Below are 24949 nucleotides of genomic sequence, written 5' to 3'. Positions count from 1 at the left end.
GCTACTGATAAAACATTTATTCTACTTAGAGATAATTATATGTTTTATTTGGCATACTGCATGAAAAATCTGATTTAACCTTTGCAAATGCTCATCTGGTAGCAGGTAGTTTCAAAATTACTACCTTAAAATCAATTTGAACTATATTTTTAGAATCTCTGATATTTCACTTTATACAGTCATTTCTCAAGTTTGCTTTGTAATGTTGAGGAAATATTGATGTCAATGATGTATTTTTGTTGAACATATTCCTCTTACTCCATAATAACAACTAAGGAATCTTTCTTAAGAAAAAACAATCAAGCAAATATTCCTGGCCATTTATTAAATAAATAATAACATTACTAGTGATGTTTAGTTGAATTTTCACAGATTTTTGAATTATCAGAGCTTTCTTTTTATACTATCTGGTCTATCTTAAAAGACTTATTTCATTTAGGTGCTGTAAAGTCAAATATACCTTTTCTTTTTTTGACAAGGATTTTTATTCAGGTTTTAACTTAGACATCACTTTCTTCAGAGATCTTCCAAGACCACCCTAGCTATCTCAGCACCATTACCTCCCTACTACAAAATACGATTTTTTAACCTTAACAACTGTCATTAACTTATCTACTCATTGGCCTGGCAAGGTGATCCTCAAGAGCAGTGCCAGGCCCCAGGAGGAGCTCTTTGACCAGTTGATTGCTGTGTACTAGTGGGGGGTTTCCAAAAGCTAGTAGTTACATGAATTTCTTGTTTACATTCCTGTGGTGGTGTTTATTTTTGTCTTTTATTTAATTCCACATGTTTTACATACAGTATTATATTAGCTTCAGGTGTACAATATAAAGATCCAACAATTCTATATAATACTCAGTGCTCATCATGATAAGTATACTCTTAATCTCCTTCACCTATTTCACTGATCCCCCTTCCCCCTGGTAACAATCAGTTTGTTCTCTATAGTTAAGAGTCTGTTTTTTGGTTTGTCTCTTTTTTCTTTCTTTCTTTTTGTTTTTTTAAGATTTTATTTATTTATCTGAGAGACAGAGTGAGAGAGAGAGGGAGAACACAAGAGAGGGTGGGGGTGTAGAGAGAGAAGCAGAGTCCCTGCTGAGCAGGGAGCCAGATCCAGGGTTCCATCTGGGGCTCTGGGATCATGACCTGAGCCAAAGGCAAACACTTCACCACTTAACCGACTAAGCCACCCAGGCACCCCTCTTTTTTTTCTTTATTAATCTATTTTCTTTCTTTTTAAAGATTTTATTTATTTATTTGACAGAGAGACATAGCGAGAGAGGGAACACAAGCAGGGGGAGTGGGAGAGGGAGAAGCACGCTTCCTGCTGAGCAGGGAGCCTGATGTGGGGCTTGATCCCAGGATCCCGGGATCATGACCTGAGCCGAAGGCAGATGCTTAATGACTGAGCCACCCAGGCACCCCAATTTATTCTGTTTCTTAAATTCCACATATGAGTGAAATCATATAGTATTTGTCTTTCTCTGACTGACTTATTTCACATAACATTTTCTAGGTCTATCCATATAAAGATTTCATTTTTTTTATGGCTAAGAAATATTCCACTATATATATGTATATCCACATACCATATCTTCTTTATTCATTCATCTATTGATGGGCACTTGGGCTCCTTCCTTAATTTGGCTAATGTAAATAATTCTGCAACAAACATACGGGTGCATATATCGTTTTGAATTAGTGTTTTGTATTCTTTGGGTAAATACCCAGGAGTAGAATTACTAGGTCATATGGTATTTGAGGAACCTCCATACTGTTTTCCACAGAAGCTGTACTAATTTGCATTCCCACCAACAGTGCACAAAGGTTCCTTTTTCTCCACATCCTCACCATCACTTGTTTCTTCTGTTTTTTATTTTAGCCATTCTGACATGTGTGAGGTTATATCTCATTGTGGTTTTGATTTCCATTTTCCTAATGATGAGTGATGTTGAGAATCTTTTCATGTGTCTGTTGGCCATCTGTATGTCTTCTTTGGAGAAATGTCTGCTCATTTTTTAATTGGATTATTTGTTCTTTGCATGTTGAGTTGTATAAGTTCTTTATATATTTGGATACTAACCTTTTATCAGAGATGTCATTTGCAAATATCTCCTCCCATTCAGTAGGTTGTCTTTTGGTTTTGTTGATTGTTTCCTTTGCTGTGCAGAAGCTTTTTATTTTGATATAGTCCCAAGAGTTTGTTTGCTTTTGTTTCCCTTGCTGCAGGAGACATATCTAGAAAAATGTTGCTGTGCTGATGTCAGAGAAACTACTGCCTTTGCTCACTTGTAGAATTTTTGTGATTTCAGGTCTCACATTTAGGTTTTTAATCCATTTGAGTTTAATTTTTATTTATGGTCAAGAAAGTGGGGGTGCCTGGGTGGCTCAGTTGGTTAAGCAACTGCCTTCAGCTCAGATCATGATCCCGGAGTCCTAGGATCGAGTACCACATCGGGCTCCCTGCTCAGCAGGGAGTCTGCTTCTCCCTCTGACCCTCCCCCCTCTCATGTGCTCTCTCTCTCAAATAAATAAATAAAATCTTCAAAAAAAAAAGTGGTCCAATTTCATTATTTTGCATATAATTGTTTAGATTTGCCAACACCATTTGTTGAAGAGACTGTCTTTTTCTCATTGCATATTCTTGACTACTTTGTTGAAGATTAATTGACCATATAATTGTGGGTTTGTTTCTGGGCTCTCTGTTCCATTGGTTTGTGTGTCTGTTTTTGTGCCAGTACTATAGTGTTTTGATTACTATAGCTTTGTAGTACATCTTGAAATCTGGGATACTGACACTTCCACTTTTATTCTTCTTTTTCAAGATTGCTTTGGCTACTCAGGGTCTTTTGTAGTTCCATACAAATTTTAGGATTATATATTCTAGTTCTGTGAAAATGCTTTTGGTATTTTGATAGGGATTGCATTAAATCTGTAGATTGCCTTTGGTAGTAAGAACATTTTAACAATATTTATTCTTCCAGTCCACGAGCATGGGATGTTTCTTCATTTCTTTGTGTCATCCTCAATTTCTTCATTGTTTTATAGTTTTCAGAGAACATATCTTTCACCTCCTTGGTTAAATTTATTCCTAGGTATTTTATTATTTTTGAGTAATTGTAAATGGGACTGTTTTCTTAATTTCCCTTTCTGCTATTTCATTATTAGTGTATTGAAATGCAGTGAATTTCTGTATATTTGTTTTTATACCGTGACTTTAGTGAATTTGTTTATCAGTTCTAGTAGTTTTTTTGGTAGAGTCTTTAGGCTTTTCTATGAATAGCATCATGTCATCTGAAAATAGTGGAAGTTTTACTTCTTTACCAAATTGATGCCTTTTATTTCTTTTTCTTATCCAATGCTGTGGCCAGAACTTCCATTTCTATGTTGTATAAGTGTGGTGAGAGTGGACATCCTTGTTTTGTTCCTGATCTTAGGAGAAAAGTTCTGTTTTTCACTATCTAGTATGATGTTAGCTGTGGGTTTTTTATATAAAGCCTTTATTATGTTGAGATATCTTCCCTCCAAACCCTCTTTGTTGAGGGATTTTATCATTTGTAATTTGTCAGATGCTTTTCTGCATCTATGAAATGATCATATGGTTTTTTTTTTAATTTTTTTATTATGTTAATCACCATATATTACATAATTTGTTTTGGTGTAGTGTTCCATGATTCATTGTTTGTTCATAACGCCCAGTGCTCCATGCAGAATGTGCCCTCCTCAATACCCATCACTAGGCTAACCCATCCCCCCACCCTCCTCCCCTCCAGAAACCTCAGTTTGTTTTTCAGAGTCCATCATCTCTCCTGGTTCGTCTCCCCCTCTGTTGAATCACAGATCTGTACTTCTGAAACAAATAACGCAACATATTTTAAGAAAAAAGAAAAAGAAGAAGATAGCAGGAGAGGAAGAATGAAGGGGAGATCATATGGTTTTTATCCATTCTCATATTGATGGGATGTATCACGTTGATTGATGTGTAAATATTGAACCACCCTTGCATACTGAGAATAAATCCCACTTGATTGTAGTGAATAATTTTTTTAACATATTGTTGAATTCAGTTTGCTAGTGTTCTGTTAAGGATTTTTGTGTCTATATTTATCAGAGATACTGGCCTGTAGTTCTCTCTCTCTCTCTCTCTATTTTGTAGTGTGTTTATCTGGTTTTGGGATCAAGGTAATGGTGATGCTGGCCTCAGAGAATGAATCTGGAAGCTTTCCTATCTTTTGGAATAGTTTGAGAAGAATGGGTATTAACTCTTTAAATGTTTTGTAGAATTCACCTGTGAAGCCATCTGGTCCTGGACTATTCTTTTTTGGGAGTTTTTTGACTACTGATTCAATTTCATTGCTGATAATGGGTCTTTCAAATTTTCTATTTCTTCATGGTTTAGTTTTGTTAGATTATATGTTTTTAGGAATTTATTCATTTTTTTCTAGGTTGTCAAATTTGTTAGTATATAATTTTTCATAATATTCTCTTATAATCCTTTGTATTTCTGTGGTGTCATTTCTGATTTTGTTTAACTCTTTTTTTATGAATCTGGGTAAAAGTTTGTCAATTTTGTTAATATTTTCAAAGAGCAAACTCCTGGCTTCATTGATCTTTTCTACTTTTTTTGTTTGTTTGTTTCTATATCATTTATTTCTGCTCTAATCTTTATTACTTCTTTCCTCCTATTGGTTTGGGTTTTGCTTGTTCTTTTTCCAGCCCCTTTAAAAATTTTAGATTTTTCTTGCTTCTTGAGGTAGACCTGTGTTGCTATAAACTTCCTCCTTAGAACAGTTTTGGTGCATCCTGGAAATTTTGGACCACTGTGTTTTCATTTTCATTTGTCTCTATGTATTTTTTTTAAATTTCCTCTTTAACTTCTTGGTTGATCCTTTCATTGTTAGCAGCATGTTATTTAATCTCCATGTATTTGTGTCATTTCCAGATTCTTTTCTTGTGTTGGATTTCTAGTTTCATAGTACTGTGTTTGGAAAAGATGCATGGTATGACTTCAATCTTTTTTAATTTGTGGAGACTTGTTATGTGTTCTAATGTGTGATCTATTCTGGAGAATGTCCCATGTGCATTTAAAAAGAATGTGTATTTCACAGTTTTAGGATAAAATATCTAATCATATCTGTTAGATCTATCTGGTCCAATGTGTCATTCAAAGCCACTGTTGATTTTCTGTTTTGGATGTAAGTGGAATATTAAGGTTCCCTACTGTTATTGTATTACTATTGATTAATTTCTCTATGTTTGTTATTAGATGCTTTATGAATTTGGGTGCTCACATGTTGGGTACATAATTATTTACAATTGTTATATCATCTTGTTGTAACATTCCCTTTATAATTATATAGTGTCCTTCTTTGTCTCTTGTTATAATCTTTCTTTTAAAGTCTATTTTGTTCAGTGTAAGTATTGCTACCCTTGTTTTCTTTTCACTTCCATTTGCATGATAAATGCTTTTCTATCCCTTCACTTTCAATCTGCAGATGTCTGTAGGTCTGAAATGAGTCTCTATAGGCAGCATATGGATGGGTCTTGCTTTTATATCCATTTTGTCACCCTATGTCTTTTTTTTAAAGATTTTATTTATTTATTTGACAGAGAGAGACACAGAAAGAGAGGGAACACAAGCAGGGGGAGTGGGCAAGGGAGAAGCAGGCTTCCTGTGGAGCAGGGAGCCCGATGTGGGGCTTGATCCCAGGACCCTGGGATCATGACCTGAGCCAAAGGCTGACACTTAATGACTGAGCCACCCAGGCACCCCATCCCTGCGTCTTTTGATTAGACATTTAGTCCATTTATATTCAAAGTAGTTATTGATAGGTATATGTTTATTGCCATTTTGTTACTTTGTTATTTCTTCAAATAAATATTCTACCCCCCTTTTTTCTCTCTTTTCCTTCCGGGATCCCTATAATGCAAATGTTATTATTCTTAATGGTGTCACAAAGTTCCCTAAATTTCTTTTCTATATTTTAATCTATTTTCATTTTTGTATTTTGTTCCTCTCTCCTGTTCAGCTTGATTGCTTTCCATTACTCTGTCCTCCAGGTCATTGATCCATTCTTCTGTTTTTTTTTTTCCTAGTCTACTATTTATTCCATCTAGTGTATTTTTAATTTCAGTTTTTGAGTTCTTCATCTGTTTTCCATCTCTTTGTTAGGGGTCCTGCTAAGGTCCTCCACTCTTTTCTCAAACCCAGTGAGAGTCTTTATGGTTATTACTTTAAATTGTCTATCAGGCATATTACTAGTATTTGTTTTGCTTAGGTTTCTTGCTATGACTTTCTCTTGTTCTTTCATTTGGGACATAGTCCTCTGTCTTCTCATTTTGTCTAAATTTCTGTTAGAAATTTCAGTAATGTCTCCTGCTCTTGAAAGTAGTGGCCTTATGAAGAAGATGTCCTGTAGTGCCCCATCATTTAATGTCCCCTGCTCATCAGAACCTGGCCCTTCTGGTTTGTCTTCTGGGTATGTTATGTGTACCCTACTATTGTGGCTGAACCATGTTTACCTTCAGTCCAGTCATATATAATGGCTCTCTTTGCTTATTGTGGGCAGGGTTTGGTCCCTGTGTTGTTTCATGGGCCAGTCATGGGCCACCCAGGTCTTGAATTGAGTCAGACAAGGCATTTGTCAGAGATGGGGTAGCACCAAACTGTAGGGCACTTTCCCTATGTTGTCCCCTGAGAAGCTTTTGTTGGTGGGTGAGGCCTGTAGTAGACTAGATACCTTCCCCCAGACCACTGCTGAGGTCAAATTCAGACTGGAGTGTGTAGTTATCTTGCCCTTTCCCCAGTGAAGGAGGCATTTTGGAGTGCTGGCCCCTCTCAGGGCTGCTTGCACCCTGCCAGGCTTACAGTATGGCTTTTGATGAACTCCAGCCAAAGGCATAATGGAGGGGGCAGTTCTGAGAAGAATGCGGGGGCAGGGCACACAGTGTTAACAAGGTTTGTGCAGGTCTGCTATGGAAGAGGACCTAGAGTAGAGGACTAGCTGGAACAGGCATGTCCATAGGAAAACTCCAGGGCTGGGGTGCTGTTAGCAAGTTAGTAGCAAGTATTGGCTCTGTGCTCATTCCCACAGGTGTCTGTCTGTCTAGGCTGGGGGTGTGGACAAGAAAATGGCATCTGCCAGCTCTTTTGTTCTTGGAGAAGTCTCCCAAGGATCCCTGCCCTTCCAGCCCAGTCTCTGAGATTAGAAAACAAATCTCCCTCCCATATATTTCAGGCATTTTTCAAACTGCTGCTTCTATGCTGTATCTCAGGGGGGCTATTCATTGTGCTATCTCTTCAATGGTAAGGACTTTAATGGCCATGCTCTCCCAAAGCTGAGCCTGCAGATTTTTAAAATTCCAGGTGTTAAGCCCCTCTGATTGGAAGACTTGGCAAAATTCAGCCCCTCCAGATGTTATGAGGATTTTCTTACCTGTGTGGGCTCCCTGTGCCTGGGGTGCCTGGTGTAAGGGTGTGTTTCACTCACCTCTCAGTGCCCACAGTGTCCTTCCCTCCCATGGACAGTCTGTAAGTCAGTTTAGCTCCTGACTGCATCTCTGCCCTTTCTATCTTATTAGATGTGGCCTCTTCTCTACCTTTAGCAGTGGAGAGTCTTTCTGCCAATGTTTAAGTCATTTTTTGGGTTATTTACACTGATGTGGATGTTATCTATTTGTATCCATGGGATAAAGTGAGCTTAGGATCTTCCTACGCTGCCCTCTTCCTTGGAAGTCTCAAATATACTTTTGATGTTTGGCAAGTCATTAGAAGAAATGGAGGGATGCCTGGGTGGCTCAGTCAGTTAAGCATCTGCCTGCAGCTCAGGTCACGATCCCAGGGTCCTGGGATCAGAGTCCCTCATTTGTCTCCTTGTGCAGCAGGGAGCCTGCTTCTCCCTCTGTCTGCCATTCCCCCATTTGTGTGCACTCTCTCTCTGACAAATAAATAAATAAAATCTTTTCTAAATAATGGAAATTTTCTTATACACATTTTTCATTTAAATATTAGATTCTATTTCAGTGGCTTTGCATTTAGACTCTCCCATGATTGCATCTAAGAAATAAAAATTAAAATATACTCTTAGTAGGCTAAAAATTTTTAATAAATGAAGACTTAGTGTTCACAGTACATACAAAATAAAAGGTCAAATGACAGATATTTAGGTTTTGCCTGATATGTGGCACATTATTTTAAATTTTTCATTTACTTATTACTGTTTATGAATTTGTGACTTAAAATAATTATTTCATTTATTTTCATGGTTGTGTAATGGTAAATTTCCAAGTTCCTTAAGCTTTTTATTTATTCTTTATATTGTTTATTTCATATTCTTTATTTTATGCTTTATTTCATGTTCTTACTATTGATGATTATTTTCTCATTACAAAGCTAGAATGGAATGTTGATAAGCCAATAATCAAATCTAATTTAGGAAGTTATTATGGAAGTGATTGACATCTATTTCAAATTTTGCTTACAATCAAAGTTTTACAGCTGCCTTGAAAACATGACTTAAATATGAGTTATAATTTACATTTTATGATTTGCCATAACATATATCAACTTAAATAAAACAATGAAATTTTGGACACAATACTCATGAGAACATATTTTAACAATTCTTTATATCATCAATTATTATTACAATAAAAACTGACACTATAATTAACACTCACATAAAATAGAAAATTGGTGAACACTAGAAATTAGCTTCAAAACATTACTCATTGTCCAAATGCATGGCTAATTAGTTGATAAAATTCGGCAACTATAAAATATATTTCAAAACAGTATTAAATTAAGGGGTACAAACAATGAAGCCAAAGTGAAAAATATTTAGCATCTATCAATAAAAATGTAAAGTAATACAGATTTGTGATTTTAAGTTTTATAATAGCCACAGTGTTAAAAAAGTTAAAAAATAAGTGAAATTAGTTTTATAATATATTTTATTTAACCAGCTATACCCAAAATATTTTTATCTCCATGCTTAATTAAAATAAAATTATTAGTGAAATTTTTTTTGTAATAAGTCTTCAAAACCTGGTGTTTATTTTACGATTATAGTACATCTCAATTGGGATTTGTCCTATTTTCAAGTAAGTATTCAAGAGTCACATGTGGCCAATACCACTGTATTAGAGAGTGCAGATATAAAACACGGGTCCTTACATTGTCAGCTTCAGACCTTGAAAATCCTGATTCAGTGAATGGTTGGCAGCTATATTGTGACTAAGGAACTTAGACATTTAAGGCAGGTCTTAGCTTCATGAGGGAGGTAAAATATGAAAAATACATGTATATGTATGTATGCACATGCATATCTACATGTATACATATGTATATACATACATAATGTAATGTTCTCTTATCTTCCCCATTTAATATGAGGATTCTAAAGCTTAAAGAAAACAAAAATTACCCAATGTCACATATTTAATCATTTTCAGAGTCTCTCATGCCATTTTCTGAATATTTCCTTTAAAGCCTACATTTTTTTTCGAATGATTTGATTTGATTTTTTAAGACAATGCTTTTTTTTTTATTATGTTATGTTAGTCACCATACAGTACATCATTAGTTTTTGATGTAGTGTTCCATGATTCATTGTTTGTGTATAACACCCAGTGCCTACATTTTAAGTCACTGAATAAATTACCATGTCACCTAAGAATCTTATTTAAGACTAAAAGGCTGGATAGAGGTCACATCACTTAACTGGGTCATTCTTTTTTCTTGAAGGAAATAAAGAATGCCATATAAACCTTATTGATTATGCTAAATAATTTTCTGATAGATACATATTTGCTTTCATCTTCTGGTTTGCTTTTATTTAGTTATGATATTTATTTCAATGTTAATGAAGTCAAGTTACTTCAAATAATTTTATTAAATTTACTCTCAGGGGATGTTAGAAGATATCATGTTTTACATTTATGATTCCACAGCCGAATGATTTGTATATTTTATAATAAGTTTAATGATATAAAGATAATACCAGAAATATTGTGTATAAGTCTGTGTCTAAAGGTATATTCTTCAAAATATAGTTGCATATAAACAATGTACATTTACATAAGTTGGTAGAATTTAAAATAGAAATTAATGTAAGCCGATTTATAAGGAACAGTACCATTATCAATACCAGATATTTAAAGCACAGATCAGGCTGCCGTTCTGCTGTATATTGGGTAGTGGGATTATAACTAGATCAAGCATTTGATAAACACATGAGCAGATCTATAAAAACAACTCGTGTTTATAAGTTTTTCTTCCTTAATTTGAAGATAATTTTTAAGGTTAAGTCCTCTGGGAAAAATCCCTTGATATTTTCTTTAAAAATGCATTCTTAAACAGATATGAAAATGTTAAAATATTCATTTTAATATGAGCCTGGGAAATAGATCTTTTAGAATGAGTTCTCTGTTAGCTTTTAAAATGGTCTTGAATTATTTAATGTATTTCTAAGATCTTCAGTGAGTCATAGCATGATAATTTTTTTATGAGTTCAGTCATCACAATGGTAGAATTTTAAGGTTTTTAAAATTCATTTCCTTTTTACTTTGAAGGCAAATAAAATAACTCTTCAGCTCATATAGACCTAGTTTCCCTAAATTGATGGGGATATGGAATGAGAACTATAATGTCTGATGTTGCAGTTTTCTGTAATTTATATATTTCCTGGTTTCTATTTCTGCTGAGGCATCAAAACTCAAAAAATAGAGGGGAGGGTCTGAACTGCTAGGAGATTTATGTAAAACTAGACAAGAAACCATCTCAAAACAGTCTGATCATTGCAAACCTCAAGGAAATATAAAGGGATGGTAAGGAATTGATCAGAAACTTAGTAATTGGAAGTTCTTTGTATAGCACTGGACTTGGAAATTGTGCTTTTCCTCTCTTATCCTTCAAGTTACATCAAAGAATTTTCAAGATTTCTATTCAGAAACTCTAGTATGTGGTCACCAGAACTCAGGGGAGGTAAAAACACAGGGACTAATACCTGAGTCTTTAGTGATTTAAACAAACGAACAGACAAACAAACATCCTAAAGCTAAGAGGCAGATTGGAATGATTTTGGTGAACAGAAGTAGTTTAAAATTATATTGCAGTGGTGAGATAAGATTCATTTTCCAAATGGATCTGTGGAATGGAGCCAGTCAGTCATGAACAAACAGACTTGATCCAAGAGGCTCACTGTAGTGTGATTGTGTGTGTGTGCATGCTCATGCATGTGTTGCAGGGAGTTGTTCTTGAGACTTCAGGAGTGGAAATTTTTCAAAGTAACTTTTGTATTTTTGCCACACCCAGAATGAACTAATGTTAGATTATACCCACAACAGCCGTAAACCTTTAGCCGCTTTTCCTAATTCCTCTCTTCATTGACCCTAACTTTGTACAATTTCAAATTCATACCTTGTTGTGAGTGAAAGAAAAGAATCTTATGTCTCCACCTGTCAGGAGCTCAGCTGAGTTTGGAAAGGAGAGAGAGCAACCTGAGTTGCCCGGTGTCAGAGTAGCTGCTTAAAGCAACAAACCAAAAATGATAGAGTTAAGTCTAATCACTTACTGATATGGTATAAGCAAGAGTCTAAATCTTACGAAAGCCCCAATTCATCCTGTTCTATTTTCCTGCATGGAATGGTGCTGAGGTGGAGGATCAGATGGATCAGCACAAGCATGGGGGTGGTTGTCCTACTGTTGAGGGAACCCTGAGCAAAAGGCTCCAGCAATTTTATGGACCCTGAGCTTGGGAGGAGTATGAAGGGAAGGTCAGGCGTAGAAAAATACTGGGGTCTGAGTGAGAGTGGGGAAAAGAGTGGGCCTCGATGAGGGGACAGATCTCTGCAAAGGCCTCAGATAAAGGTATGTAGAAATGCACATGCCTGGGTCAGGAATGTAAATATGCAAAGAGAATGGCCAGAGGGGTGTCCATCGTCCTTAACTATAACTCTCTTCAGAAACTGCAATGTCTTGGCTGTGCACGGAGTCTGGTATAGGGAAGGCAGCTGTCTCCCAAGAGGCCACCAGATAAAGACTTTGTTATTATCTGTGATCTGTCCTGAAAAGTTATACATAGGTTTTTAAAGGGGAGCCAGACTCCTCTTCTCTTTTTCAAATTAAAGGTTTACACATCCAAAATAGATCATAAATGAAAGAGAGGATTAATCCTTATTTGGATAAGACACTGATGTTTTGTTATCAAAGTGAACCGGAAATTTGTTCCTTAATATTTCTATAAAAGTTATAAAATAGATGTGGACTCAGAGTCTGAAAAGACATCAGTAAGCATATATAAAGTTTTTTTTCTGACTGAATGCTACTAGCCCATCTCAGTCAATTCACAAATTATACATAGGTATATATTAAGATATTTCCCATTTAATGTTTTTCTTAATATAAAAGCAGTGTATGTTTGATGTAAGAATCTACCTAATAAAAAATGTAATGTATAATTGAATTGTCAGTTATACCATTGTAACAAGAGAGCATGTCCTCAATTTCCTCTTTGCTCATACAAGCATGTATAAGGCTATATAAAAAATATGTTTCTATTTATTGGTATATTTGTCTTTTTTTTTAATTTACCAAAAGAATCCTATAATTTTTTCTAATACTCTACTTCCTTAGTACGTGCTGTATCTTTAAAATTAAATGAACTTCTAGTGAGAACAAACCATGTACGTTTTTGTTAGTTCCAAGCGTAAGGATAACTGAGGTTGAGTTAGTGCCCACAAAGCACCTAAAGATGAATGTTGATGCTATTATTATTAATTTTTTTATTTCCTGTATGTGCCTAGTTGGTTTAAAATACAACCACACACACACAAAAAAAATAATCTAGTAATTTGCAGAGGATACAACTGAGTATTCAGGTGCCGAACCCCTGAGAAAGGGGTTTTCTCCTTTTCCTTGAGAGCCAGATGAGGAGTGTTCCTCATAAGGTACACAGTAGGTGCCCTTGAATAAGACTTAACCAGAGATATCAGTGAAGTTCTGTAGGACAGAAAGGCAGGAAACAATTCAACCGTTATTCTGAGACTATATAAACTTCCCACTACATCCAGTCATTATTGCAGGCTGGAATAAGCAGAGAAATTCCTTTTGAATGAGTAGAATGAGGTTTGATGACAACTTTGAATTTTTAATTCACTGAGTATATCCAAAAATTGAATGTATTAAATTTAAAGAAACTGATTTATGTTAGAAAATGCTAATCTACTTTTAATTGACAAAATTTTTAAAAATTGTGTTAAGAGTGGGCATGAGCCCTCTTGGGAAATTTGAGCTTTGTTATAAATAATAAAGAAAGCTACATATTTTTTGTATATTTGAACAGAAGAGTAAACATTTCAACTTGACTCTAGAAGTGAGATAAACAATTCAAGAAATTATCATTGAGGCAGAATGGAAATTAGATAAGCCATAAGCATATATAGAAATAATAAGAGATACAAAATTAGGGGGTGAAATAGAAAGAATCTAGAAGTTAGAGGGGTTATCTCAGCTTCTTTCATGATATGACATTAATCTCTGTAGTTTAAATAAAAAATATAGTTTAATGAAACAGAATTGACCTTAAATTCCTAATAGTATTCCAGTATTTTCTCCTTAACTTTCCTTAGAGAAGGATTTAAGAAACCAACACTGCTTGTGGAGTTTCAGCAATAGTTTCAGCAATTACTTCCTTTCAGTTCTTTTACCATTAAAAGTGAAATATAATATTTTATTCAATAGGGACGTGGATGTGGAGTTCACACACATACATACATGTATCTATGTACCACATAGCTGTGATTTCTCTCTGTATATATATAATCATGTATATAATCATAAGTGAGAAGGATAATACTATCCTGCCCATCCTGCCCATCACCTACTCCCACCAGGCAGCTCAGTGGTGTTTAGTCCATAGAAACTAGCCCAGAACCTTGAGTGGGCCCCTGAGAAAGCCAGGTGGCTTGGGGCTCACCTGGTAGTTTCTGTCTGTTCCAGAAGGTCTTCATGGATCTTCCTATAATAGGAGGTGACCGAGAGTCTTGGATCTGCCTTGGTGGCAGTCATCTCCAAGTGGGCAGTGGCTCTAGGCCAAGACTTGAGTCTAGCCTCTAGGATGAGACCCTAGAGCCACAGTCAGGCTGGACTGTACTGCTTTCTCATAAGGTTTCTGTGGACCTGGATTTTCTCTGTTGCAAACATACCCAGCATCTCTCTCTCCTTTTATTCCTAGATGGTGGGCTCCTCATGGAGCTCTATGCAGGATGTAGTTTGATTCTGGCAATAAAAATATTTTGGATGCTATAAAAAAAAATAACCAGTTAATTTACCTGAACTTTTTTCTAAGGGACCAAGTGTTTATTCAGTGTCTTATAATTTGGTGGACCCAAGTATCATCAAACTTGATCAAACTTGGAAAAGGGACATTTTAAATTGACTATATATGGACAGTTGAATTCCAGAATATATCTTCTCTGAGAAAAAAAATTAAGAAGTTCCAATAGGTGCTAACTTGTCTGGCATTTATATTATAATCCTGTATGTGAATCTGAAGCTGCCTCAACGTTAGAAATGTTCAATGACAAGCAGATTAAGTCAGCAGAAATGTCAAAAATGACAACTTTCATCTGGGGTGTATGGATTCTCAGCAATCATGAAAATGTCTCCAATTTGTCAAATACAGACTAATAGGAGTAACAGAAAAACATACATAGTACTGCAAGTATAAGAAATGGACATTTCAGGAATAACTCAGCAAGCTAGTGCACAAATTTAGTTATACACTTAGGAATGGCTGACTATGGTGTTTTTCAAAGGCATCTTTTTATTTTATGCTAAATATGTTCCTGGATTGAAAATTAGGACTTGCATAGGCCTGGTGTTTCTGAAATGAAAAATTAAAATGTGTATCAGAAGAATTTAGAGAATTTGTTTGTATCCATAAATAAAACAAATATTTAGATCCTTCATTAAAAAAATAAAACTTTCCTATTTCCAGAATATCTCAGAGCACTCTGACCTATTTCAATTCTTGTAAATTATATTCTCTGTTCCCCACCCCCCACTCCAAAAAAAGACATATTTATGGGCTTATGGGGCCTGGGACAATAGAATTGTTTTCTTATCCAGAAGAACTGTGAGTGAAGAACTAGAACATGAAATATGCTACCATGTTGATTGAAGGTATCTCTTATTTAAAAATATGTTTTTACTCAATATTTTAATAACATATAAGATATACTCAAAGGATTATTTTGCCTTTCATCTAGCATTATATATTTATTTTATTAATATTATAAAAAACCTCTGTGAAGAAAGTTTCCTTGGGGAAAAAAATAATACTGCTGGTAAATTTACATATAAATCTGAAAAATGTTAAATTTTGAATTAATAAAGTGTCACTGATTTAATACTGCTTGACAAGAATTATTTGACATATGAATGGTCTAGGTTGTCCTCTGATGTAGTAAAATCCATTTATTTCAGAGTCAATCACGAATTAGTTAATGTACACTTTTTCATCATCAACCTATTAAAAATTATTTAGGAGAATATTTGCAATGGCTTTTAATTCTTCTCAGATGACTTTTGTGAAGCAGAAGAAAACTACTTCTCCAATTCTTTTAAGTGAAGGCTCATTCGATCTCTCAGCTCCTCAACCTTGTTAATGCACCCATGGTAAATGGAATAATAGAATCATTTATTTTTGCCCAACTTTATCTTCACGTGTGATTTAATCAAGCACTTTCAAGACTTCAGCTATTTCCAGAAGACTTTTTAAAAAGCAAGTTATTTTTCCCTGTTATATTATGTCTCAAATAATTGTCTTATTTTCAAACTAGAAAAAATATATTTTGATTTTTAAAGAAAAGTGCCCAAATACACATGATTTACAGTCAGAAGACTGAGAAATGTATTTCCTTGATTGATTTCCTACTTTAGAGAATGTAATTTTGTATTTTAAAACAGATGTTGGAGCATACTCATAACTTGCTTTATATTAAGTACAATCTTTATCTGGTCTCTAATTTCAATAGAAAGAATGACAACAAAGTGCTATTTTGTATTTTATGGAAAGTTTGGCTATAATGCTAGTTTTTTTTTCTTTCAAACATATATACAAGTAATTGACAGATATGCTGTGTGATAACATTATAGAATAAAACTACATGCATATCTCAGTAACTTACCTATGACCATTATCACAGAAGTGAACTAGTATGCATTTTACTGTACATGTGAAGTGTAGGAACTTCATACATTCAGTATATTTTGTGTAATGAAAAGCCTAAACCTCATTTTGTTTTTAATACACACTTTTCCTTTCTTCAGCTTTATTTCTACAAATGTGAGAATGAATGGAAGGAAATTTACTCCTTTTAGAAATGTTTTAGACTGAACTTTGGTAATGTGTAGTACAACATATTTATAAAATATATTTCAAAAACCATGGTTAAACTTGAAGAAATGTAAAATTAAACTTTATTAATACTTTCAAGTTTTAAAATATTTCTTTGCCAACCTAAACACTCATATCATTAATGAAAGATATAGTAGGTTCTCTTATATTCATATAATTTCCTCATTTCTGAATGATATCAATATCAGTCTTGTGTGGAAATGCTCTCCAGTATCTGTAAAACAATGGCTATTTGGGCCTCATGATTCACTGTCTCCTAGAATCTTTGCATATGTGTTCAATCCTAGCAACACCAAAATGTTTCCTCCTTCAAATAACCCTGGCCAGTGATGACAGGCTAAGTAGCATGCCCTTAAGAGGTAGCACAGTGATAGAATCAGATATAATCCAATCAGAAAACCTAAAAACACTTAGCAAGAACTATTCTCAGTGTATTCCGACTTGCAGACTTTGCACCTCTGAATTTTAGGGAGCCTGATGTGCTCAATATTTGAAAACATATTCCATTCACTCTTTCTTTCTCTTCCCAACCTTCAACTCCTCTAGTACCTGATGCCCTTCATTATTTTAACCCTCCATCCTTTTTTTTTTCTTATGCCCCTTTAGATTTTCATTATGATTGGTAGGGTACTGCACAATCTTCTTCCCAAGAAACAGCACATACAACTTGAACAGGAAGCATTCTTCCTAAGACTTTAACCATTTTACAAAAAAAATATTGTATTCTCTTTATACTTATGATTATATGGGACTACTGGTGCTGATAAGTACTGCCTGTTCTTATAGTTTAAATTTTCCTTAGGGGCACCTGGGTGGCTCAGTCCTTAAGCGTCTGCCTCCGGCTCAGGTCATGATCCCAGGTCCTGGGATGTAGCCGCGCATCCGGCTCCCTTCTCAGCAGGAAGCCTGCTTTTCCCTCTCCCACTCCCCCTGCTTGTGTCCCCTCTCTTGCTGTCTCTCTCTGTCAAATAAATAAATAAAATATTTAAATAGGTTTTTTTAAGATTTTATTTATTTGTTTATTTGAGAGAGTGAGAATGAGAGGCAGAGAGAGAGAACACATGAGGGGGGGAGGGTCAGAGGGAGAAGCAGACTCCTTGCTGAGCAGGAAGCCCGATGCGGGACTCGATTCCGGGACTCCAGGATCATGACCTGAGCCAAAGGCAGTCGTTTAACCAACTGAGCCACCCAAGTGCTCCAGTAAATAAAATATTTAAACAAAACAAAACAAAACAAAAACAATTTTTTCTTAATCATCCGAATCACCCTTGATATACACATTTCTAATTCAACAGATAGATACAGAACTAGAATTTGAGTTCTACAAGGCCAGTGCCTTTCCTGTATTGTTTACTGATCCAAGCTCCTGGAATACTTCCTGGCACATAGCAGTCAGTAAAGAAATATTTGTTGATTAAGCAAATGATTGAAAGTACCAAAATTTATATTCATGGTAAGATATATAGTAAATAAAAGCAGAATGACTATATATGGATATGCAAATCTCAGAATTTCTATTTGACTATTTATAGATTTCCAAATAATTATGCACCATTGTATTATTATCATTTGTCTTCTCCCATCTTGAAATATTAGTTTTGATATTTGCATTCAAAGTTAATTCAGTGACTATTTATTGAACCTCTACAAAACACCATGTGCTGAAAATAAGCTAGTGAAAAAATTATGATAAATAAAACTGAGAAAGTTCTTAAATTTAGAAGTGTTAAGTTTTATTAAAGAAAACAGTAAAGGAATGGAAAGCAACTGGTACAAAGGTAGATGGGAGAAATGTTAGGGATCCTGTAAAGAGAAGATATTTGAGCAGAAATATGGAGTCACGTGAATAAACAGCTGGGAAAAGGACATTTCAGATGGATTGAGTAGCAAGGAAATGCCCTACAGTCTTGGAACAATCAGAAAACAGCAGGAAGCCCAGTGTAGAGGATGCACAGCCAGTAATGAGAAGAGTAGTCATGTTTTGCAAGCAGTGGTAAGGCATGGGATTTCACTTGATCGTGATGAAGTAGTTTGGATTTTAAACAGCAGAGTGGTATAATCTGTCTCTAATCTCTCTGTAAAATAAAAGCATCACTCTGATTGATGAGTGGATAATAAATTATGAAGGATCAAGTGTTGAAAAGCATAATGAGAAAGAAAGATTTCAGGGAAAATATAGTTGAATGACCATGCAGTACTAAATAAATGTGAGATTAGTGGTCATGTGTTTTAAGTGTGACTATAATACAGTGAAGTATTAACTGGAGCTGCTTAACTGCTTAAGTGGAGTCATAGTATGTGTAAATTTGAATCTATGATTGGAAATTTTTGTTTCCTTCTTCTTTGTTTTGTTTTTGCTTTATTAGTTTTAGTGTGATGTTTAAAGAGTAGATAGAGCAGGAGAGATGAAAGTAAATGTAAGGGATTCCTTATTAATTTTTGAGAAACTATGTTTCTCAAATACAAAACATGTATATTTCTGAGAGAACATATGTTACCACTTCACACATGTCAGAATGGCTAAAATTAACAACACAAGAAACAACAGTCATTGGGAAGGATGCTGAGAAAGGGGAACTCTCTTAACTGTTGGTAGGAATGTAAACTGGTATAGCCACTCTGAAAAACAGTATGGAGGTTCCTCAAAAATTTAAAAATAGAAGTACCCTACAGTACAGCAATTGCACTACTACTTTGGGTATTTACCCAAAGGACACAAAAATAAAAAATTCTAAGTGGTACATGCACCCCGATGTTTGTAGCAGCATTATCAGCAATATCCAAATTATGGAAAGAGCCCAAATGTCCGTTGACTGATGAATGGATAAAGAAGATGTGGTATATATACACAACGGAATATTACTCAGCCATCAAAAAGAATGAAATCCTGCCATTTGCAATGACATGAATAGAACTTGAGTGTATTATGCTCAGTGAACCAAGTCAGTCAGACAAAGACAAATACCATATGATTTCACTCACAGGTGGAATTTAAGAAACAAAACAGATGAACCTTAAGGAAGGGAAAAAAAAAGAGAGGGAAGCAAACTATGAGACTCTTAACAATAGAGAACAAGCAGGGTTGCTGGAGGGGAGGTCGCTGGGGGATGGGCTAAATGGGTGATGAGTATTAAAGGGGGGCACTTGTGATGAGCCTTGAGTGTTATATGTAAGTGATGAATCACTAAATTTTACTGCTGAAACTAATATTACACTATGTGTTAGTTAACTAACTAGATTTATTTATTTATTTATTTATTTATTTATTTATTTATTTATTTTATTTACTTGACAGAGAGAGAGACAGTGAGAGAGGGAACACAGCAGCAGGAGTGGAAGAGGGAGAAGCAGGCCTCCCGCTAAGCAGGGAGCCCGATGCAGGACTCGATCCCAAGGACCCCGGGATCATGACCTGAGCTGAAGGCAGACGCTTAACGACTGAGCCACCCAGGTGCCCCTAACTAACTAGATTTAAATAAAAACTTAAAAATATGCTTTTATGATCTACACAGAGGCATGCTTAAGACCTCTTAGATTCCAGTTCTTTGTACTCACCAATATTATTCCATTATTCCAATCCCTCAAGGCTTCCAGGAATGCTAGCTTGCTTTAAGTCTATATTAAGTAACTTGATAGAATATATATATATATATATATACACATATGTACATATGTATATATGTAAAGTAAGTGGTAGAAAAAATATATAACATGTGTGTGTAGTGTGTAACAACAGAAACAACAGTTTTGTATGCATCTTATGTTATCTTATGTTCTAGACTAATGCATCAAATACTTTACACATACCATTGCATTTAACTCTATAAATTTCCTATGAGATAGTTTATATTGCTATTTGTATTTCACAGATGAAAAGCCTTGTTGCAAAAGAGATTACACGGGTAGTAGAAGGTGGAAGTTGGATTTGAACTTCTATATTAGTTAACCAGATACTTTACTTTTATCCACCAATTTTCACTTTTTTTATATATCTGAGAGGTAAATAAATAATTATCTTACAATCTGTAACTACTAAGATTCAGTGGAATATAAAGATCTGTATGATTATTAGTACTCTGTTTATCTTTCATCTGGATTCTTATCATTTGCATTATAAAACAACTTGTCTTTTTCTCATGTTGTCCACCTTTACTCTGTTTGAGCTTTTTCATTTATGTTATCATTCAGAGCACTACCACAATTCTGTCAATAATCATTATCACTTTAAACTCTTTTTTCATTTAAATATTCAGAACTGGAAATTGTTCATCTTCAGTTCCAGAAGATCCTTTACTGTTGATGCAGTTTCATTAAGCATCTTCATTCTTTCCAAAGGTTCTTATCTGTCACCTCCATTAGGTCTATTTTATTTTTTTATTAGAGATTTTATTTATTTGAGAGAGAGGGAGAGAAAGAGAAAGAGAGAGCACCCACGAGCAGGGAGAGGGGCAAAGAGAGAGAGAGAAGGAGAGGCAGACTGCCCAACACGGGGCTTGATCCCAGAACCCTGGGATCATGATCTGAGCCAAAGGCAGCTGCTAATGGACTGAGCCACCCAAGTGCCCCATTAGGTCTATTTTAATAGGTACCTCTCAGATTTTCCTTTTTTTGTTAAAGTTAGTGACTTTTGGGATGTGGCTTATAATTTTCCTTTGCTAAGTCATGTAAGAGAGTTTTCTAAGCATGTAAGATATATAAATAAGGGTAATGCTAGCCCCAGACCTCTTTAGCTTACACAATACAAGTGGATTTTTCACCCATTTACAGTGTAACATATCTATTTGTTAGGCAGCCTTCTATATGGATGTTCATGAACTCAAGCTCCTATCCTTGGATGTATCAAATTCCCTGAGCACTTGAAGTCTTTTGTTTCAAATTTATGGGAAGAGGAAAAGAAAAGGTGAAAAGGATATAATCTATAATATAGAAAATATAATTTAGACATGTGTCTATCTGGGACTGTTGAACAATTTCTGTCATGGAATAAATGACATCTCTGATAAATATAGTTTTATGACACTATTTGGAAGAGGAGGAATAGGGCTCTCAGTAGTATCTTTCAATTACAGATGAAGCATTTTATACACATTGCATAAAATAGAATAGAATTCAACGCACTATTGCTGCCCAGAAATTTTCCAATGGTGCTAGTTCCAGACAAAGAAGATTCTGCCAGTAAGGCAGATGCAACTGTTCTCTAAAATAATTAAATGATCCACTACTGCCTAGGTGTCACCATCACTCAGGAGAAACTTGCTTCAGACTCTCCTGGACATTCCCACCTTCTAACTGGCTTTTGGGCTCCCTGGAATTCTTCATCAGAACAGGCAAAGTCATCTCACACATGCTTTGCCATGTAGAAAAAAAGCCTGTGTTTAAAGGTTTCACTGGTAACCTTAATCTGGCTGATGAAAAGGGACTAGGAAGAAAGATGAAAAGGGACTAAGAACGGAGAGACCATTCCCCCTTCTTAGAGTGCATCTGGGAGAAGTGGCATTGCCTCTCCAGCGACAAAAGTGTTGGCAGGTAACCTTAATCTGGCTGATGAAAAGGGACTAGGAAGAAAGATGAAAAGGGACTAGGAAGAAAGACGAAAAGGGACTAAGAACAGAGAGACCATTCCCCCTTCTTAGAGTGCATCTGGGAGAAGTGGCATTGCCTCTCCAGCGACAAAAGTGTTGGCAGGTAACCTTAATCTGGCTGATGAAAAGGGACTAGGAAGAAAGATGAAAAGGGACTAGAACTAGACACATAGGCCAATAAGTTTTAAGGAATTCCCTTCTTCTGAAAAGAGAAAAAGAAGATCTTTAGCATAGAAGGAGCTTTCTTTTTGAAAATGTCCTCCCTTTTGTCTCTTATCCTTTTTGGTCTAGTAACTGCATGTCTTAACTAAATAATACTATACTGAGCGGCATTACAAAAGAGTGAGTTAAAGTTGGACTGTTTAATTAATGATACCTATACAATTGGCTGTGCATGTGTAAAAATAGGGTATGAGTAAAAATAGGATACGAGTAAATACCTACACTGTATCTTATCAAAGTTATTTTTAGAATGATTAGGAACTAAACATGAAAAGAAAAACTCTAAATTATCTAGAATATTTTCTGATGATAAGATCTAAGATAAGATTTCTTAAATATGCATGAAACAAATAATAAATGAAAGTTGGGTAAATTTTAGTACATTCAAATAAAAATCTATGTGAACATACACAACATAGTTTATTTTTTTAATTACAAAATGGGTGACCATATTTAAATATATATATACAGAGAGAGGAGCTGAGATGGTGTGTTAGTAGGATGAACTCAGGCTTGCCTCATCCCTTAACACAGCTAGATAAATATCAAATCATTTTGAATACCCAAGAAATTGATCTGAGGACTGAGAGAACACAATGCACAACTAGAGAGATAGAAGAGGCCAGTTGTGATACATAGGAGGTGTAGAGACATGGTTTGGGGGAGAAACAGATCAGGGGTGCTGTGGAGGGGAGGGAGTCCTGGTTGTAGAGAGAGGAGAGAGAGAGAATGAGAGAGAGAGAATGAGAGAGAGAGGAGCACACAGGGGATGGCACAAGGAAAACACTTCGCAAAGCCATTGACTGGGAAAACAAGACAGGCTGCCTTTCCTGAATATTTTTAACCAGCGGGGCTCAAAGACTGGAGTTTTAGACATCTGTGGAGTGTCTGTTGTGGAGGCTTGAGGGCACTGCAGTGCTCCTAAGGAGAAAGAGAGTAGATAGCCCTGAAGTGGACGTTATGATCTAAGGATCCCCTATGATACAGTGGGAGAGACTGTTCCCCCTTCTTAGAGTGCATCTGGGAGAGATGGCATTGCCTCTCCAGGGACAAAAGTGTTGGCAGATACCATTTCCCTCCCCCTCCCCTCAGTGTAAACTAATTTCAACACAGCACCAATAGTGGTGGCCCTACTGCATATACCAAGCCCTGCTCCCATGTGCTCTGCTGGTACACCCTTCTTAGAAGAGTGTGCCTGAACCTGTGCAGTGGGCCCCTCCCCCAGAAGACCAGAACAAACCCTGCCCCCAAGCACCATGTGTACTGACCATAGAGTTCTGCAAAGCTTCAGCTCTAGTGGAAATAACATCAGATCTCCTTTAAAAAGCAGACCAGAGCACGCCTAGGTAAAACTTGCCACATTCTGGCCAAGGCCCAAACACTCCCAACTGCAAGTAAGAAGAAACTCTGCACAGTAGTGACCTGAGAGAAAGAGCAGCCAAAACAGAATAGCAGAGTGCACATGGCATACACCAGAGATACTTCCTGAAGTGCAAATCTCTGGACAGTATATGACCTGTTCTTCATAAAGCCATTACTCTCAGGAGCAGGAAACATAACAGACTTTCCTAATACACAGAAGACAAGAGACCTAGACAAAATACCAAGACAAAGGAATTCACCTCAAAAGAAAGAACAAGAAAAGATCACAGGCCAGGATAATTGAAACAAATATAAGTAATATGCCTGATGCATGGATGCCAGCTGGGGTTGAGAAAGCATAGAAGACACCAGGGATTCCCTTATTGCAGAGATAAAAGACCTAAAAACTAGTCAGGCCAAAAAGAAAAATGCAATAACTGAGATTCAAAACCAACTGGATGTAATGACTGCAAGGATGAAAGACACAGAGGAATGAATAAGTGATACAGAAGATAAAATTATGGAAAATAATGAAGTTGAAAAGAAGAAGGAAAGAAAAATATTGGATCACTAATGTAGACTTGGGAAACTCAATGACTCCATAAAGCATAATAGCATTTGTATTGTAGGAGTCCCAGAAGAAGAGAGAAAAAAGGAGGCTGAAGGTTTATTTGAGGAAATTATAGCTGAAAACTTCCCTGATCTGGGGAAGAAAACACATCCAAATCCAGGAGGTACAGAGAAATCCCATCAACATCAACAAACAACACCAAGATATATTGTAGTTAAATTTATAAAATATAGAGATAAATAAAAAATCCTAAAAGCAGCAAAACAATAGAAGTCCCTAACTTACAAAAGAAGACAAATAAGGTTAGCAACATACCTCTCCACAGAAACTTGACAGACAAGAATAAAGTGGCATGATATAGATTCAACCTGCTGAATGGGAAAACTCTGCAGCCAAGAGTACTCTACCCAGCAAGGCTATCATTCAGAATAGAAGGAAAGATAGAGAGTTTCCCAGACAAACAAAACCTAAAGGAGTTTGTAACCACCAAACCAACACTGAGAGAAATATTAAAGAGAACTCTTTGAGTAGGAAAGAAAAAACAAAAGTGACAAAGACTAGAAAGGAACAGAGAAAATCTCCAGAAACAAAGACAAAAGAAGTAATAAAATGGCACTAAATTCATATTGATGATCACTCTGAATGTGTGGACTAAATGCTCCAATCAAAAGGCATAGAGTGTCAGAATGGATTAAAAAAAAAAAAAGATCCATGTTTATGCTGCCTACAAGAGACTTATTTTAGACCTAAAGACACCTGTAGATTGAAAGTGAGAGGATGGAGAAATATTT

The sequence above is a fragment of the Eumetopias jubatus genome, unplaced genomic scaffold (genome assembly GCF_037043125.1).
Source record: "Eumetopias jubatus isolate StellerSeaLion01/CBP00866 unplaced genomic scaffold, mEumJub1_p1.0 scaffold_7, whole genome shotgun sequence".
NCBI classification, from domain to species: Eukaryota; Metazoa; Chordata; class Mammalia; order Carnivora; family Otariidae; genus Eumetopias; species Eumetopias jubatus.
Note: the sequence above shows the minus strand (reverse complement) of the source record.